This window comes from Ranitomeya variabilis, chromosome 2 (genome assembly GCF_051348905.1).
Source record: "Ranitomeya variabilis isolate aRanVar5 chromosome 2, aRanVar5.hap1, whole genome shotgun sequence".
Taxonomy (NCBI): Eukaryota; Metazoa; Chordata; class Amphibia; order Anura; family Dendrobatidae; genus Ranitomeya; species Ranitomeya variabilis.
Genome location: NC_135233.1, coordinates 860,756,206 through 860,775,926, shown reverse-complemented (window position 1 = coordinate 860,775,926; position 19,721 = coordinate 860,756,206).

Sequence of the window (19,721 nt, the reverse complement as noted above, 5' to 3'; positions counted from 1 at the left end):
AACGCGTTTCGGTCAAACAGGCCTTTTTCACGAGAAAATCCCTGTCTAGAAGAGAATACCTACTGAATGCAACTGTCGTGAAAAGGGCCTGTTTGCCCGAAACGCGCTGACACTCAAAGGTTGCTCTTATATCTTGAACTGTAATAAAATAAATCTTGTTTGCATTTAAAAGGAGTGTGCAATTGATATTTATTATATATAGTCTGAGGGACCTCACCAATACCCTCAATTGGCACCTCCGTTAGTGAAATACCTCAGTGTGCACGCCAATATCTATTTTTCAAAAAGTGAAAACGAGATCAAAAAGACAAATATATAAATAGTATATCTGAAAACGTCATCTTGTCCCACAGAAAACAAGCTGCCATACAGCTCGATCAGTAGGAAAATAAAAAAGTTATAGCCCTCAGAATAAAGCGATGCAAAACTAATTATTTTTCTAGAAAATAATTTTTATTGTATAAAAGCGCCAAAACATTAAAAAATTATATTAATGTGGAATAGCTGTAATTGTTCTGACCTGAAGAATAAAGCTGCCTCAACAAAATTTACCACATGTGGAAAAGCATTAAGAAACAAAACAAAAACAATTCCTGAATTGCTGGTTTTTGTTAATTCTGCCTCCCAAAAAAAAAAAAAAAAAAGTGAAATGTGCCCAAAAATGGTACTAATAAAAAATGTCAACTCGTCACACAAAAACAAGCTATCACATGATTCTGTGGGCCAAAATATGGAAAAATTGTAGCTCTCAAAATATGGCAATGCAAAAACTTTTTTAAATATCTTTTAGTACATGACAGCAGTCAAGCTAGAAGAAACCATGTAAATCTGGTATCACTAATCGCACGGACACAAAGAATAAATCGTCTAATCACTTATACTGCACAAGGAATGGTATAAAACATAATGAAGCCAATTATTCACCTGCTGTTGATTTGTTCATTCTGCCTCCCAAAGATCGCAATAAGCCACGACTCACATTTATCCTGCGCTCTGAAATACACACGTGGTCAAAATTGTTGGCAACCCTGGTTTAATGACAGAAAAACCCACAATGGTCACAGAAATAACTTGAATCTGACAAAAGTAATAATAAATAAAAAATCTATTAAAATGAACAAATGAAAGTCAGACAATGCTTTTCAACCATGCTTTCACAGAATTAAAAAAAAAAAAACTCATGAAATAGGACTCAACAGAAATGATTGTACCCTTAACTTAATATTTTGTTGCACAACCTTTTCAGGAAATCACAGCAAACAAACGATTCCTGTAACGGTCAATGAGACTTCTGCACCTCTCGACAGGTATTTTGGCCTACCTCTCAAGAGCAAACTGCTCTAGTTGCCTCATGTTTGAACATTGACTTTTCCAGACAGCATGTTTCAGCTCTTTCCAAAGATGTTCAATAGGATTTAGGTCAGGGCTCATAGAAGGCCACTTCAGAATAGTGCAATGTTTTCCTCTTAGCCATTCTTGGGTGTTTTTAGCTGTGTGTTTTGGGTCATTATCTGTTGTGAACTATATTTGTTGGCTCCCTCTTGTGGTCACTAGCGGTATGGCACTTGGATTATCCTTCCCCAGGTTGGTACCCACCTGGTTCGTTAGGCCTTGGGTGTTCCTATTTAGACTTCCTGGAAACTCAGTCTAGTGCCTGGAATCGATGTAATCAGTCTATGTCTGTTTTCCTCCTGACTCCTGGTCCCTGAGTTTTGCAAGATAAGCTAAGTTCTGCTTTCTTATTTTTGTCCTTTTGCATGTGCTCTTATTTTGTTCCAGCTTGTTCAAAATGTGATTTCTGTTTTTGCTGGAAGCTCTAGGGGGCTGATATTCTCCCCCCACACCGTTAGTCGGTGCGGGGGTTCTTGGATCTTCAGCGTGGATATTTTTATAGGGTTTTTTGCTGACCGCATAAGTCCTCTTCCTATTTTCTGCTATTAGTGGGCCTCTCTTTGCTAAATCTAGTTCATTCTTACGTTTGTCTTTTCTTCTTACCTCACCATTATTATTTGTTGGGGGCTTGTATAATAACTTTGGGGTCTTTTCTCTGGAGGCAAGTGAGGTCTTATTTTCTCTGAAAGGGTTAGTTAGTTCTCCGGCTGGTGCGAGACGTCTAGAATCAACGTAGGTACGTTCCCTGGCTACTTCTAGTTGTTGTGCCAGGATCAGATATGCGGTCAGCCAAGTTACCACTTCCCTATGAGCTGGTTTTTGTGTTTGTGGACTTAGCTGGAACTCCTGAGATCCTCTACCACTAGGATCATAACAATTATCCTGTTGCAAGACCCATGACCTGTGAATGAGACCAAGCTTTCTGACACTGGGCAGCACATTTCTCTCTAGAATCCCTTGATAGCCTTGAGATTTCATTGTACCCCGCAGAGATTCTAGGCACCCTGTGCCAGATGCAGCAAGGCAGCCACAAAACATAATAGCCTCCTCCATGTTTCACAGTGAGGACAGTGTTCTTTTCTTGATATGCTTCATTTTTCCATCTGTGAACTTGGAGCTGATGTGCCTTGCCAAAAAGTTCATTTTTTGTCTCGTCTGTCCATAGGACATTCTCCCAGAAGCTATGTGGCTTGTCAACATGTAGTTTGGCAAATTACAGTCTGGATTTTTTATGATTTTTTTTCAACAATGGTGTCCTATTCCTAATTCCTAGAATGAGGAGTTTAGGGCCTGAGAATGACGTCGCGGCTTGTGATTGGTCGCGTGGCGGTCACATGAGCAGCACGCGACCAATCAGAAGCCGTGACGTCATGGAATGCCCTAAACGCGCTCATTTTAAGCAAAGAAGGCTGCCGGTTAACAGCGGTAAGGTGCAGGGGCCTCCGGAGAGGTGAGTATATCAATATTTTTTATTTTAATTCTTTATTTTACACATTAATATGGATCCCAGGGCCTGAAGGAGAGTTTCCTCTCCTTCAGACCCTGGGAACCATCAGGATACCTTCCGATACTTGGTGTCCCAATGACTTGTATTGGTATCAGGTATCGGCGATATCCGATACTTTTCGGGTATCGGCCGATACTATCCGATACCGATACTTTCAAGTATCGGACGGTATCGCTCAACACTACTCATCACTACCTACTTCCTTTAATTCTCTAAATGCCTGGCCTGTTGGTTAATATTAGGTCTAGCAGTGCCCCCCTTCTTGTTGGGTCCTGAACCAGTTGTAAAAAGTAATTGTCTCTCATAGTTGTCAATAACCGATCACCTTTGCTGGAACTGCAGGTTTCTCTTCCCCAATCTGTTTCAGGGTAGTTGAAGTCCCCCATAATAATGACTTCTCCTTGAGTCGCTGCTTCATCTATTTGCTTTATGAGGATATTCTCCGTTGCTTCCATTATTTTTGGAGACTTATAACTAACCCCTATCAGTAATTTATTATTTTTCCCCCTCCCCTTATCTCCACCCACAGTGACTCTACATTTTCATTAGATTCACCTATATTATCGCGTAGGATGGGTTTTAAGGATGATTTTACATATAGACACACCCCCCCTCCCCCTTGCTTATCCGTTTGGTCATTTATGAACAAACTATAACCCTAAAAGTTAACAGCCCAGTCATGGCTCTTATCCAGCCATGTCTCAGATATCCCCACCATGTCATAATTATGCTCCAACAACATTAATTCGAATTCGTCCATTTTGTTGGCGAGGCTTCTGGCATTAGTATACATACATTTTATGTATCTCTCTGCACCTCTATTCTTTCTTAAATTATTAATTGTTCTAACCCCACCCCCCATGCCACCGCCACCCCCAACTTCCTTATTTGTGCCCAGGTCTCTATCTGCACTATCTTCCCCTCCTATAAATTGAATACTCTCCCCCAATCCCTAGTTTAAACACTCCTCCAACCTTCTAGCCATTTTCTCCCCCAGCACAGCTGCATCTTCCCCATTGACGTGCAGCCCGTCCCTAGCGTAGAACCTGTAGCCAACTGAGAAGTCGGCCCAGTTCTGCAGGAACCCAAACCCCTCCTTCCTACACCAATTCTTGAGCTACTTATTCACCTCCCTAGTCTCCCGTTGCCTCTCTGGCATGGCACGTGGTACAGGCAGTATTTTGGAAAATACCACGTTGGAGGTCCTTGCTTTCAGCTTGCAGCCTAATTCCCTGAAATCGTTTTTAAGGACCTTCCACCTACCTCTAACTTTGTCTTTTGTCACATTATATTCAAGGGTACCATCATTTCTGTCCAGGCCTATTTCATGAGTTTCATTTTTTTTTTTTTTAATTCTGTGGAAGCATGGTTGAAAAGCAATGTCTGACTTTCACTTGTTCATTTTCATAGATTTTTTTATTATTACTTTTGTCAGATTCAAATTATTTCTGTGACAATTGTGAGTTTTTCTGTCATTAAACGAGGGGTACCAACAATTTTGACCACGTGTGTATGAGATTCAGACAGAACCCCTGGCAGAAGATTCCCTATAGTGAGACAGATGAAGGCACTGTGGACACCATCTGGCCTCCTGTGATCCGGTGGGGTCAGTCTTTTCAAGTGTGCATAAAAGTGCCGTCGGCCGCAGTTTTGTGAACTTCTGAAAAGAAGGACAACACTAAACAGAGGCCAGACAGAATCCACAGTAACTTAGCCTCATTATAGTGAATGTCTCCCTTGGGGGGGTTTTCATCTGAATCACATCGTTTGGATATTTAGATGGAAACCCCGATATAAGTGCTCAGCATAGAGTGCCAGATAAATGTGATTCCAAAGGGGGATTCTGCTCTTCTAGCACTTAGGGGCTCTGTATATGTAGTCTGCAATCTATTCTAGGAAAATCTGCACTCCGTGTAGCGGAGACGTATTATACAGCCACATATTGGGTATTTCCACATTCAGCAGAAATTGTGACAAATTTTAGTGCCATTTTCACCCATTTCCCCTTGCAAAAATGTAAAATCTGGGGCTAAAGCAAAATTTTTGTGGTAAAATGTAGTTATGTTTTCTTCATTGCCCAATGGTATAAAATTCTGTGACACATCTGTGGCGTCAATATGATCACTGCACCCTTTGATGAATTCACTGAGAGGTGTAGGTGTAAAATGGGTCACTTATGGTGGGTTTCTGCCTTTCTGGCACCTCCCAGTTGGTCACGGCACCCACAAACCATAACAGTGAAATCTGCACTAAATTGTGGCTCTCCTTCCCTTTGGAACTATGCACTGTGCCTCAAAAGTAGTTACACATTACATGTAGGGTATTGGTGTACTCAGGAGAAATTGCACAACAAACTGACAGGTCCATTTTTTCCTATTAGCCCATATAAACATTAAAAATTTGGGGCATTTTAGCAGTAAATATGGAATTATTCTTTCTTCACTGCCCAATGGTATAAATTACTGAGGCACATGTGGTGTCAAAATGCTCATTGTACCCTTAGATGAATTCATTGGGAGGCGTAGTTTGTAAAATTATGTTGTTTATGGTGGGTTTTTGATGTTCTGGCACCTCAGGGTCTCTGCCAATGTGACATGGCACTCTCAAACCAGTCCATCAAAATGTGAACTCCAATATGGCGCTTCTTCCCTTCTGAGATTTGCACTGTGCCTCAAAAGTAGTTTCTGACCACATATGGGATATCTGTGTACTCAGGAGAAATTCTATAACAAATCATAAAATATTAGAGTTGAAAGGAACCTCCAGGGTCATCGTGTCCAGCCCCCTATTCAATACAGGATTCACAAAACCATCTCAGACAGATGTCTGTCCAGCCTCTATTTGAAGATTTCCATTGAAGAACTCATCACCCCAAATTGTATGATGCAATTTCTCCTGTTGCCCTTGTGAAAGTGAAAAATTTGTGGCTTAAAACATTTTGTGGGAAAAAATAGATTTTTTTTTTTTTTTTTTTTTTTTAACAGCTCAACCGTATAGACTTCTGTGAAGTACCTGGGTGTTCAAGGTGCCCAGCACACATCTAGATACATTACATGAGGTGTCCAGTTTACAAAATGGGATTTCCACTGTTTAGGCACATCAGGGGATCTCCAAATACGACATGGTGTCCGCTAAGGATTCCAGCAAATTTTGCGTTCAAAAAGTCAAGTGACTCTCCTTCCCTTCAACAGCACAACAAAAGATATGATGCAATTTATTCTGTTACCCTTGTGAAAATAAACAATTTGGGGCCAGAACATCTTTGTGGAATTTTTGATTTTTATTTTCACGGCTCATTATAACTTTCTGTGAAGCACCTTGTGGTTTAAAGTGCTCACCACACATATAGATAAGTTCCCTGATAGGTCTAGGTTCCAAAATGGGGTCATTTGTGGGGGATATCCACTGTTTAGGCACATCAGGGGTTCTCCAAATGCAACGTTGCGTCCACAGTCAATTCCAGACAATTTCACGTAAAAAAGGCAATCGGCACTCCTTCCCTTTCGAGCACTGCCGTGCGCGCAAACAGAAATTTTCCCCCACATATGTGGTATCGACGTGCTCCGGAGAAATTGCACAACTAATTTTGGAGTCCATTTTTGTTACCCTTGTAAAAATAAAAAAATTGGGTCTAAAGTAAATTTTTTGTGAAAAAAGTTAAATGTTCATTTTTTCCTTCCACATTGGTTCTGTGCAGCATATCAAGTTTTAATAAACTTCTTGAATGTGGTTTTGAATACCTTGACGGGTGCAGTTTTTCAAATTATGTCACTTTTGGGTATTTTCATTTATATAGGTCCCTCAAAGTCACTTCAAATGTGATATGGTCGCTAATATAATGGTTTTGTAAATTTTCTTGGAAAAATGAGAAATCACTGGTGAACTTTTAACCTTTATAACTTCATAATAAGAAAAATTATGTTTAAAAAAATTGTACTGATCTAAATTAGACTTGTGGGAAATGCTATTTATGAACTACTAGATGGTGGCCTGATTCTAACGCATCGGGTATTCTAGAATATGTATGCAGTATATTTATGAAGATTTAAGAATAATGCAATGAATACACAGGATTAGGCCGGCCGGGCGTGACCAATTAGCGAAGCGTGGTTCAAATCGCACGTCAATTCGCAGCCGGACTGCGCCTGTCGCATGTAGTATATTGCACAGCCCACGTAGTATATAGCACAGCCCACGCAGTATATAAGCACAGCCCACGCAGTATATAAGCACAGCCCACGCAGTATATAAGCACAGCCCACGCAGTATATAAGCACAGCCCGCGTAGTATATAGCAATGTGGGCACCATATCCCTGTTAAAAAAAGGATTAAAATAAAAAATAATTATATACTCACCTTCCAGCGGCCCCCGGATTCAGCCCAGGCCTTTAGCGATGCTCCTCGCAACGCTCAGTCCCCAGTGATGCTTTGCGGCAATAACCCATGATGATGTAGCGGTCTCGCGAGACCGCTACGTCATCTGGGGTCATTGCCGCAATGCATTCTTGGGACCAGAGCGTTGCGAGGAGAGGGAAAGGCTGCCGCGGACGCCGGAAGGTGAGAATATAATGATTTTTTAATTTTTTCAATTATTTTTAACATTGTATGTTTTTAATATTGATGCTGCATAGGAAGCATCAATAGTAAAAAGTTGGTCACAGTTACAGGGTTAATGGCAGCGTTAACCGACTGCGTTACACCGCGTTATGCCGTGGTGTAACGCAGTCCGTTTAATGGACTGTTAAAACGCTATGTGGGCACTGACTGGAGGGGAGTATGGAGGGGGCACTGACTGGAGGGGAGTAGGGAAGGGCCAATTCGCGGCCGGACTGGGCGTGTCGCTGATTGGTCACGCCCAGCCGTCCGCAACCAATTAGCGACCCGGGATTTCCATGACAGATAGACAGAAGTGGACCTTAGATGATTATATATAGAGATTTTGTGTGACCCAACGTTCTGGTTTAAGGGCATAAAAATAAAAGTTTTAAAATTGCTAAATTTTCACCAGATTTCTAATTTTTTCACAAATAATCGCAAGTCATATCGAACAAATTTTACGACTATCATTGAAGTACAATATGTCTTGAAAAAACAACCTCAGAGTCAGTGGGATCGGTTGAAGCATTCCAGAGTTATTACCACTAGTAATGAGCGAGCATGCTAGCCACTACTTCATACCCGCCCGAGTATCTCACTGCTTGAGATGCTTGGAGCTCGCCGAGTATTTCCGGGGTTGGGAGCTCGGGTCCCCTCTCTGCATGTTTGGCGCTCTTTAGAGAGCCAATGAACATGCATGGATTGTCTGCCATACACTGTAATGCTGAAGCCATGTTGGTTGTGGCATTACAGTGATTGGCTAGCCACACAGCATCATCACATATATATCAGACCTGGCACTGCCATACTCATTCACAGTCTACTCTGGAATCAGGCAGTGTAGGGAGAGGTGCTGCTGAGCTAGGGAGAGATTTGCTTGTTTCTTAGTTAGTGTAGGTATACCACAATATACATTGCTCAAAAAAAATAAAGGGAACATTAAAATCCCACATCCTAGATATCACTGAATGAAATATTCCAGTTGTAAATCTTTATTCATTACATAGTGGAATGTGTTGAGAACAATAAAACATAAAAATTATCAATTTAAATCACAACTAACATCCCACGGAGGTCTGGAGTTGGAATGAGGCTCAAAATCAAAGTGGAAAATGAAGTTACAGGCTGATCCACCTTCAGTGGAAATACCTCAATACAAGGAAATGATGCTCAGTAGTGTGTGTGGCCTCCACGTGCCTGTATGAAGTCCCTACAATGCCTGGGCATGCTCCTGATGAGGCGACGGATGGTCTCCTGAGGGATCTCCTCCCAGACCCGGACTAAAGCATCCGCCAACTCCTGGACAATCTGTGGAGCAACGTTGGTGAATGGTGCAAGACATGATGTCCCAGATGTGTTCAATCGGATTCAGGTCTGGGGAATGGGCGGGCCAGTCCATAGCTTCAATGCCTTCATCTTAAAGGAACTAGACACATTCCAGACAATGTCTGGCATTGTCCTGCATTAGGAGCCCAAGGCCAACCGCACCAGCATATGGCCTCACAAGGGGTCTGAGGATCTTATCTCGGTACCTAATGGCAGTCAGGCTACCTCTAGCGAGCACATAGAGGGTTGTGCGGCCCTCCAAAGAAATGCCACCTGACACCATTACTGACCCACTGCCAAACCGGTTATGCTGAAGGATGTTGCAGGCAGCAGATCGCTCTCCACGGCATCTCCAGACTCTGTCACATGTGCTCAGTGTGAACCTGCTTTCATCTGTGAAGAGCACAGGGCGCCAGTGGCGAATTTGCCAATCCTGGTGTTCTGTGGCAAATGCCAAGCGTCCTGCACGGTGTTGGGCTGTGAGCATAACCCCATCTGTGGATGTTGGGCACTCAGACCATCCTCATGGAGTTAGTTTCTAACCGTTTCCTGCTGGAGGTCATTTTGCAGGGCTCTGGCAGTGCTCCTCTTGTTTCTCCTTGCACAAAGGCTGAAGTAGCAGTCCTGCTGCTGGGTTGTTGCCCTCCTACGGCCCCCTCCACGTCTCCTGGTGTACTGGCCTGTCTCCTGGTAGCGCCTGCAGCCTCCTGAAACTACGCTGACAGACAAAGCAAACCTTCTTGCCACAGCTCGCATTGATGTGTCATCCTGGATGAGCTGCACTACCTGAGCCACTTGTGTCGGTTGTAGAGTCCATCTCATGCTACCAGGAATATGAAAGCAAAACCAACATTCAAAAGTGACCAAAACATCAGCCAGAAAGCATTGGTACTGAGATGTGGTCTGTGGTCCCCACCTGCAGAACCACTCCTTTATCGAGTGTGTCTTGATAATTGCCAATAATTTTCATCTGTTGTGTATTCCATTTTGCACAACAGCATGTGAAATTGATTGTCAAACAGTGTTGTTTCCTAAGTGGACAGTTTGATTTCACAGAAGTTTGATTTACTTGGAGTTATATTCTGTTTAAGTGTTCCTTTTATTTTTTGAGCAGTGTATTATACACATATCCATCTCAACTAACAGTCCTTCTGAGGACTAATCCAGCTGCATAAATATCAGTGCTAGGCAGGCATGCATTGTAAGTGGCAGACTGCAGTGCATATAGCAAGAGAGTCCATTCCAGTTCTGTTTGCTGCTGCTTTTACAGATACTTCTAGACATAGCCCCACGTATCAGGGGCCAGGAATATTTTTTTTTGTCTTAATCCTGATTACTTGCTTAAAAAACAATCCAGAGAACGCTGGTTTTCTGTTCTATTTGCTTGTTGACACTGCAGACCACAGCTAGATCCTTTATATATTACAGCGCTAAAAATCCATCTATTCAAAACTGTGATTTGTCCGCAACACAGATCACATATAAGTGCGCTCAAAATTCTGCCATTTCTGGCCTCCATATAAATTTTGTTGCAGTGTGTTAGCGTAGTTATTGACACTAGTTTGCTGTTAAAACTCGTTACCTACAGGCCAGCTATTTACAACTGTGATTTGTCCATCACACGGATCACATAAGTGCACTCAAAATTCAGCCATTTGTAGTGAACGTGGAAAATATTGTCCTCCATTTAAAATGGGCAAGGCGTGTGGCAAGGGATGGGGAACTGGATGTGATGGTGCATGCAGAGGCCGAGGGCAAGCTGAAATTGTGCCACAACAAACACCCACATCTTCTCGCCTGTCCCAATTACTAGAGGACCGCAGCACACCACCATTGAACCCACAGCAGTGTCAAAAGTTTGTTGGTTGGATAGGGGATGCTTCCAGTCACTTTGCTACCACCACTGCCACCCTGTCTTCCACACTGTCAAGTCTCAGTAGCCGTGAGTCTGGACTGCATATTCCTCACCCTGATCCTCCATCCTCCTGCCATGCCGAGTGCCCAGACAAGTGATCCCACTCTTGGACACTCCAAAGAGCTGTTCACTTTTCCATTTATAGATTCAGGCCTCTTGCCCGGTCCACTTGAAGCAAGGCAAGAGATCGCATGCAGCAATGCCCAAATATGTAAGCAGCCACGGTCACATGAAGGCAACGGTGGGAAAGTGTCACAAGAGGTGGACGATGAGACACAATTGCCAGAAAGTCAGGAGGAGGACCAGGGTGCAGAAGTGGAGGACGAGGTGGTGGATGATATAGTAACTGACCCAACCTGGCAGGACATGCAGAGCGAGAACAGCAGCACATAGGGGAAGGGAGGCATAGCACCCCAACATGCAGGAAGAAGCAGTGTGGTGGTCACAGACAGAAGGCAGGCCTCCATTCCCCGTAATACCAACACGACGGAAGTTGCCAGTACAACTGTTAGGTGTTTCCAAGTCTGGAATATTAGCAATACTAGTACCCAGAGATTCTTCCTGAGTCTCTCTGACTCCAAATATATGGATTAGATACAGCAAAGTCAGCCCTTAAATATCAATTAAAACTTAACATTTAATATATATACCTAAAAAGATACAAAAATAGACATTATACATAAAGTGCTCGTGATTATCAGTGCACTAGATAAAAAATGGCACAATCTCACCCAATTTGCTGTATGCTGGCACTCAGATTTTTGCTCCCATATCACGAGGCCAGACCATGGGTGGAAAGGACATCAAGACCAAAAAACAACGGAGGGGGGGAGAGGAGGGGGCTACGGGGGCCTGTTTACCCTGTCGTGCCCTCTGCAATCAACTCCCGCCCTTACAAGGGCAGTACCCAAGTGTGAGCCTGTTTTGTAGTGCCCATGGTCAAATATAGCCTCCCTTAAAAATGTGTCTTCCCTACGCGTTTCCCCTCCCGTTTAGGGGGGTCATCAGGGGAAGTTTATCCAGGCTAGAGATAACAAACGAGGTCACCTGCAGTGGCAGGGTATGACCTCTCTATATGCCAAAATCCTGTATGTGAGGAAAAAGTGGTCTCTCTGAACGGGAGGGGAAACGCGTAGGGAAGACACATTTTTAAGGGAGGCTATATTTGACCATGGCTACTTTGAAGAACTTAGAATATAAGACATATTTTCAGTTGTTTCACACACTTTTTTAAGTATATAATTTCACATAAGTTAATTCAGTTTTGATGCCTTCAATGTGAATGTACAATTTTCATAGTCATGAAAATACAGAAAAATCTTTAAATGAGGTGTGTTCAAACTTTTGGTCTGTACTGTATACACCATCCTCAAAAACTTTGAGGACTCCACCAAGATGGTGAGCCGCGATGACACCATAATTAGCATCACTATCCCGCTTCTCTGTGTTCTGAAACGCTCTTTACTCACAATCAAAGAGGATGCATTGCAGGCGGGGCACAATTAGATGGAGCAAGGAACCATACAGGGTGATTTACACGCAGCCCAGCCTCATCTCATTCCAGCGTGGATTGGGTGATAATGAGGAAGAACATGAGCTAGTTTCATGCCCTCTAGACAGTACTATCTGCACAACTGTCATAATGTCTGTTCAGTGGGGATGGCCTGAGGACAGGAAGAAGGAAAGCATGGTCAGTTGTCCTCTTGGTGAGGACACGGAAGTCTTGCCTGTTAGCAGTCTGGCATGCATGGCTGAGTTTATGTTACACTGCTTTTCCTGTGACTCGCGCTCTCAAACTTTTGGGCGACAGTCATTACTGGTTGGTGACACTTCTAGACCCACGCTACAAGCAGAACTGTCTATCTTTTATTCCAGAGGCAGACAAGACTACTAAAATGGGCCAGTATCAGAAGGCCCTTGATGCGGAATTAATAAAAATTCCCATCTGAAAACGCTGGCGGCAGGGGTCATAGTTTGTTGGACAACCAAGGAATACAGGTGAGAGGCAACTCCAATCCAGCAGAGGCAGTGGAACACTGACAAAGTTCTGGGAGAGTTTTCTCAGACCCTCCCATCGCTCAGGCCCTGAGGTGCAGGGTACTCTCACAAGGAGTGCAAAGTTTGGGAAGATGCTGAGTACCTTGTTGACCGTACCAACGTCCTCCGTGATTCCTCTGTGCCTTATAATTATTGGTTATTAAAGCTGGACCCGTGGCATGAACTGGGTCTCTACCCCTTGGAGGTCCTGGCTTGCCTTGCTGCTAGCATTTTGCCAGAGCAGGTTTTTAGTGCCGCTGGTGGAATTATAATGGATAAGTGCCTCCGCCTGTCAACTGAAAATGCTGACAGGCTAAATCTTATAAAAATGAACAAGGGCTGGATTGGGCCAGACTTCTCAACACCACCGAATGATAGCAGCGTAACAAACTCAAACCAAGTTTTTTTTTTTTTGGAGGTCTATTCCCATGCACACCCGCACATTCTTCACATCCACACATGGGTATACGTTTCCCAATTTTGGCTATTTGCTGTTGTCCTCCTCCTCCTCCACATCACCAGGGTGACCGTGGTCTGTGATGCAATACCCACATAATTTTTTTAAAGGGTGTTTATGATGCCAGTAAAAAAAAATTGTTATACGGTATGTTCATGTATACCCGTGTTTATGATGCCAGTAAAAAAAAATTGTTATACGGTATGTTCATGTATACCCCCCAGGGGTAAATGCTTGTCAGCCCATACACTTAGTACATGGGCATTACAAGTATAGGAGACCAGCTCCTTTCTAATGGGAACATTTTTTTCTTGAGGCCCTCCTCTACATCTCTTCAAAGGGGCATTGGAGTGCCTCCAAATTTTGGCAGCCCTTGCATTCACTGCATAGGAAAAAACTATGGGAGACCCACTTCCTAATAATGGGAACATTGTTTTCAGGAGGCCCACCTGTATGTCTCTTCAAAGGGGCATTGGGGTGCGTCCAAATTTTGGGCAGCCCTGCCACTCACTGCATATGCAATAATAGTATAGGAGCCCCACTGTTTAATAATGGGAACAACAAAGCATAGCCGACTGATGGCTCTCTAAGAATAGTGAGGGCCGACTGCTGGCCCTTTAAGAATAGTAAATGCTGACTGATGGCCCTATAAAAATAGGCTTTGTGACTGAGTCCCTCCTTCATAAATGAAACAGGATGTGTCTGATGATGTCTTTCACACATGGCCAGATAAGGTTGTAAAATGTTAAAATGACATTTCCCAGTGAATGCATTTGTCTTGGTTGAAAGCAATGCTAAAGTTCAAAAATGCATCAAAAACGCTACGTGTGAACATAGGAAAGGATGTTCCTTAACATATTTCCATGGAAAATCCATTTTGGTTTCATTTTTGTATGTTTTATTGTGAGTCTGTAAATGTGGCGTAAGACTCTGACAACATTGTTCACAGCACTGACCTGGGAGTCAGAAATGCTCCCAGGGGTCTACCCCATGCTGTTCCCATGTCATTTACAGTACTGATCCCATCGATTTCCACAATTTCTAGTCCCTTTGCAGACCGCCGTGGGGGCCGCTGGAAAAATGCTCGAGTTTCCCATAGAATTACATTGGGCTCGTTTGCTCAGGTCGAGCACACAAACATTCCAATTTGCTCGACCCAAGCATTTTAGCGCTCGCCCATTATTAATTACCGTATTTTCCGGCATATAAGACGACTGGGCGTATAAGACGACCCCCCAACTTTTCCAGTTAAAATATAAAATCTTCTTATACGCCGTATGTCATCTTTTCTTGTAGATTGTGAGCCCTCGCGGGCAGGGTCCTCACTCCTCCTGTACCAGTTATGACTTGTATTGTTCAAGATTATTGTACTTGTTTTTATTATGTATACCCCTCCTCACTTGTAAAGCGCCATGGAATAAATGGCGCTATAACAATAAATAATAATAATAATAATAATTATAGGGCCGGTGAATATGTGCCTTTTGGCGTGGGGAGTGGTCTCGATGATGAAGAGAGGGGGCGTCTCACAGTAAAGTGAGTGGAGTATATCCCCCTATTACCTCATTGCGGCAGCGTGGGGGTCTCTGTGCTGGGAGCGGCAGCTCCTCTTCGTGCCGTGGGTGCTCTGTGCTGTGGGGCGGCGGCGCATCTTCGGGGCTCCTCCGGCATCTCCTCCAGGCCCGGAGGCACCGGCAGCCCCATTGCTGTGATGCGGTGGCCTCCGGGAAAATGGCGGCTGGGGGGCCATTTTCCCGGAGGTCACCGCATCACAGCAATGGGGCTGCCGGTGCCTCCGGGCCTGGAGGAGATGCCGGAGGAGCCCCGACGCTGCAAGAAGATGCGCCGCCGCCCCACAGCACCCACGGCACGAAGATGCGCCGCCGCCCCACAGCACAGAGCACCCATGGCACGAAGAGGAGCTGCCGCTCCCAGCACAGAGACCCCCACGCTTCCGCAATGAGGTAATCGGGGGATATACTCCACTCTCACTTTACTGTGAGACGCCCCCTCTCTTCGTCATCGGGACCACTCCCCCCCACCCACCATATGCACATTTTATCTGTACCCGGCGTATAAGACGACCCCCGACTTTTAAGAAGATTTTGAGGGGTTAAAAAGTTGTCTTATACGCCGGAAAATACGGTACCACATAAAGGAACACTGGTCAGCATTGTAAAATTTGGCCTGATCATGAAGCTGAAACCAGGCTTGGGGAGTGAACGGATTAATAGACTGGAAATGTTATATCATTTAAAGGTGTTTCCACCACTTAGGTCACCAATATCAATTCTGTCTGGGTCAGACACTCAGCACCTCCACAAATCAGCTGTTTGCAGCAGAGTCAGAGGTGATATGTAAATCATCTAGCAGAGCACTATAGACCGGTCATAGACCTGTGGCTGTTGTTGGTACTGCCAATCAGCTGCTAGTGGCATCCACTTCCTTACAGTTTACATTCAGCCTCTTTTAGCGCCTCAAGTAGCCAATCGGTGGGAGTGCCAGACCCTGACTGATCTGATATTCATGACATAAGTGGTGGAAAGTCGTTTTAAACTTTGTAATAAGCATAGTTTAGCCTGTGTATGCAGACAAGCTGTGACTACAGTGCTGCTACTTTCTTTTCTGTAAAACTGTATAGTAGTGTTTTTCTTCAACAAAAAGGAACTTTTTTTAAATGCCTAGAAAGTGTGAGGATGAAATCTAGCTTTGGACGTGAGCACGAGATGAAATGCAGGCCACACACATTAGAATACGTTCTTGTGGTCGCTGGGAGACTTCCAGCTCTGCACTCCTGGTTAGCTGTGTGATCATTGCTTAATCACTTCCCCATGATTTGACTTTACTGGAATATTTATTTTCCCTATGGACACTAATGTTTTCCTTTCTTTGTAAGCCTAACACTAAGAGTACAGAGCCTTTCCGCAGACCTGGGGGAGGCTTATGATGCATCTCGTAGCGCTGCTTTTCATGCTAAAAGTATGGATTCTTAAGATTTTTCTATGTCAAGGATAGAATCAATGTCATTGACTGAAAGAGCCATCTGTAAAACGGATTCTGGGAATCACCAGAGTGACGTACATATTAGAGTACCGACATGGTTTTGTGGCCAGACAGGTTTTTTTGGTTGTGTAATCACATTGGTCATACAAGGTGCACGCCACTATCCCTAGTGTTCAAGTACCAGAGCCTGGATATCTGGATTAGGTGCCTCGCAGACATTACGCGCACTGCTGAGTTCTCCAAGTTATTGATCACACACAACTATGGAGTATACCATAGGTGATGCAGTTACTTCTCAACTATAATTATCTTTATGATCAGTGCCGAAAGACAAAAAAAAGACCACACCTGATAGATACACGGTATGCCTAACACCAGGAAACATTGGCCCACCAACAAATAAACAGCTATGGCATGGCATGCTTAGGGTAAATGACATATCTGGTAATACGCAGAGTATGTGGAGAAACACTAACAGATTGATACGATGTAAAATGTAGGAAAACAGGTAGTCACTATTGGATGTCAGGGTCATTTAGAAAGTATTTAGGGATTAAGTTGCCCCCACAGCCTCCCCCAGTGATATATTCAACTTATACTGGGGGAAGGAAGTGCTCAGTTTAAAGATGTTTTAGATTTTAAAGCAACTTATCTGATAAGTTTTAGGTAGTGATGGGATTCAGTCAGGACTATAGGAGGAACCGTGTTGTCAGAGATATGCACTAACAACAGATATTGCATACCTGGATGTTTCACTAACGAACAATGGATTACATCAGATATCGGAGTCTCATCACCGCTCTTGGTCACTAGAAGCTTGAAAGGGGTGGGCGTGGGGACTATACATGGAGAGTTTCACCAACCACAGATCATGAGAATGGAGGTGCAACGACTCAGTGTTGAGAAGGTGAACAGCGTTGCAAACATGACTTTTTTTTTCTGGACTTAAAAAAAAAATAAAAATCACTGACAGACAATATCTGAAAACTATAATAAAGCATTATGATTATCAGTGATCAATGTCTACAGCCCATAATTCTGAGATGAAATCTGCATTCACTGTATACAGTAAAATGATGATAATTACAGTCAAAATAATCTGCATACGTTTTCATCAGCGTAAAAAAAAAAAAAAAAAATCACAGACACCATACAATTTTTTTACGGACAGGCAAAAAAGAGTACCCTATTTTTACAGACTTTCCAGGAATTTCAAGACAGTTGGCAACCCTGGCTTTGAAGGACTTGGGTTTCTGCTCATTGGGACTGGCAGAGATTATCCAGGTTGTGCCTCTCCTTGTGAATCATAATACCGTAATAAAAGATATTTTCTAAGGCAGAGACTAACAAGACGCCTCTCATGCCTTTTCCCCACTTTTTTTTTTATATAAAAAAAAATGTGCCTCAGATATAATCAATAGTGCGATTTGACTAATATGGCACAAGTCACCTGCAACATCTCACTTCAACGTTTAACTTCTGTCTCATTGATAAATTGTTCTTGTGTTCGTTGAATGGTTGTGCATTAACTCTACTTTTTTTAAAAACAATTTACCGTATGTGCAAAGATATTAAAATGCTGTAGGAACAACCTGTTCCCTCACTGCTAAGCTCTAAATCCGCACTTCATATAATAATTTTTGATTAAGTAAATTTCACTATGGGGAGAACAACAGGATTTTAGCCAATATTAAACCCTTGCTAGTTGCTTCCCAATTAGTGTCTAAGCAATTTCCTCCTAGCTAGTAGTATAATAATGTTCTCATGATAACTTAATGTCGGCATGAAATACTGCACACATTATTATTATAGTGAGAGACACACACACACATATATATATATATATATATATTTTCATACATATACACACCCCTTTGTATCTGTACTTGTGCAGATACTAGTTTGTGACTGGTTCATGTAGCGTTATTTGAATGTCCGTATTTTTTATACCGATGGTTGGACATTGCACTTCGAGCACTTTTTTACCCTTTGTATCACTCCTATATTCTATTGATAGTAAAGCTTCAGAGCAGGACCCTCATTCCGCTTAATTTGCAGCAATATGTGAAACTTTGTACATGTCATGTCTGAATTGTGATGGAATATGTTGGTGCTACAGAAATAAAATTAGATTACTATTCATTACACGCACTGTATATAAATTAATATACATAATGTGGCATTAAGGGCAAATTTATAAAAATGCGATAAAAAAAAAAAGTTTGAGACTTCAGAATCACCCCAAGCAAAAGTCATATGGATCATTTCAGTCATGTTTCTAATCCAAAAGCTTAAAAACAGAACAATGCAGGTCAGTGGCATCTTGGAAGGATTGGTAATGAGCAGTTTACTGGGAACCTCAGGACATTATATTATGGGAAAAACATAACAGTCATTGGATATATGTAAACAGGTATAGTACTAGTATTACACAAAGCAGCAAAAGCAAAGAGCAAGTGCTTAGGACTTTTTTTTTTTATTAGTTGCCTAACTGATTCTGCAATTAGTAAGGCAAACCTCTTTATTCTTGTTCCTTGATTTAATGGCATAGTCAGTCATGTAGCAGATCCACTACGATCACATTCAGGTTGAAAGGGCAGCTTACACTTCGGCAGTATCATATCGGTAGTATTAAAATCCTTGGCGTGTGGAGGGCTGATGATTTTTTCTTCTCAGTTTGTACTGGCTTTAGGAAGAGACTCGACTAACAGACATGTCAACCATGGGATCTCACATATCAGGCATTGGCAGACTACAAGTATATAGTTGTCGGCAATCTATTGGTAACACAATTTTTAGCACTAGTAGATCCAATATCACAATTGTAAAAAAGATGCAATCTCAGACAAGATGTTTAAGGAAGTCTGTCAGCACAAAATGGCTGTTCAAACCAAGCTCAGGCGCACCCTTGGCATGATGGATCACTGGAGGTGGTTGTGGACAGTTCAGCACCTCGTCCTAGTTACTTGCTTTTGCATCCATATCCAATTCCGGTAAAGCAAGAGTTCTCAACCAAAGAAAAGGAGGGTGAAGATAGATGCAAAACAAGTAGGTGGGAATGAGCACTGAACTGCCTAGACATGACAAGGGTACACAGTGTCTATGCTTGGTGTGAACAGTCATTTTGTGATGCAAAAAAAACACATCCATTAAGCATCCTATTAATAGAATGCAATGCACAATTTTTGTGCACATGTTGCGTTTGTTTTCCGCGAAAAAAGGAATCGCGGTAAAAACCGCAGCATGTTCATTAATTTTGTGTATTTTTCGCAGATTTCACGCTATTTAATGCATTGGGAAGCTCCGGAAAAAAAAACACGAAAAATACGCACGAAAAACACGCAAAAAACGCATGCGGATTTCCTGTGGAAAAAGTCTGGTTTTGTTCAGGAAATTTCTGCAAAGAATCCTGACGTGTGCACATAGCCTTAAGGATTTATTCACACGACAATGTGCCACTATTCTTGCTGTCAAAATTCATTGAACC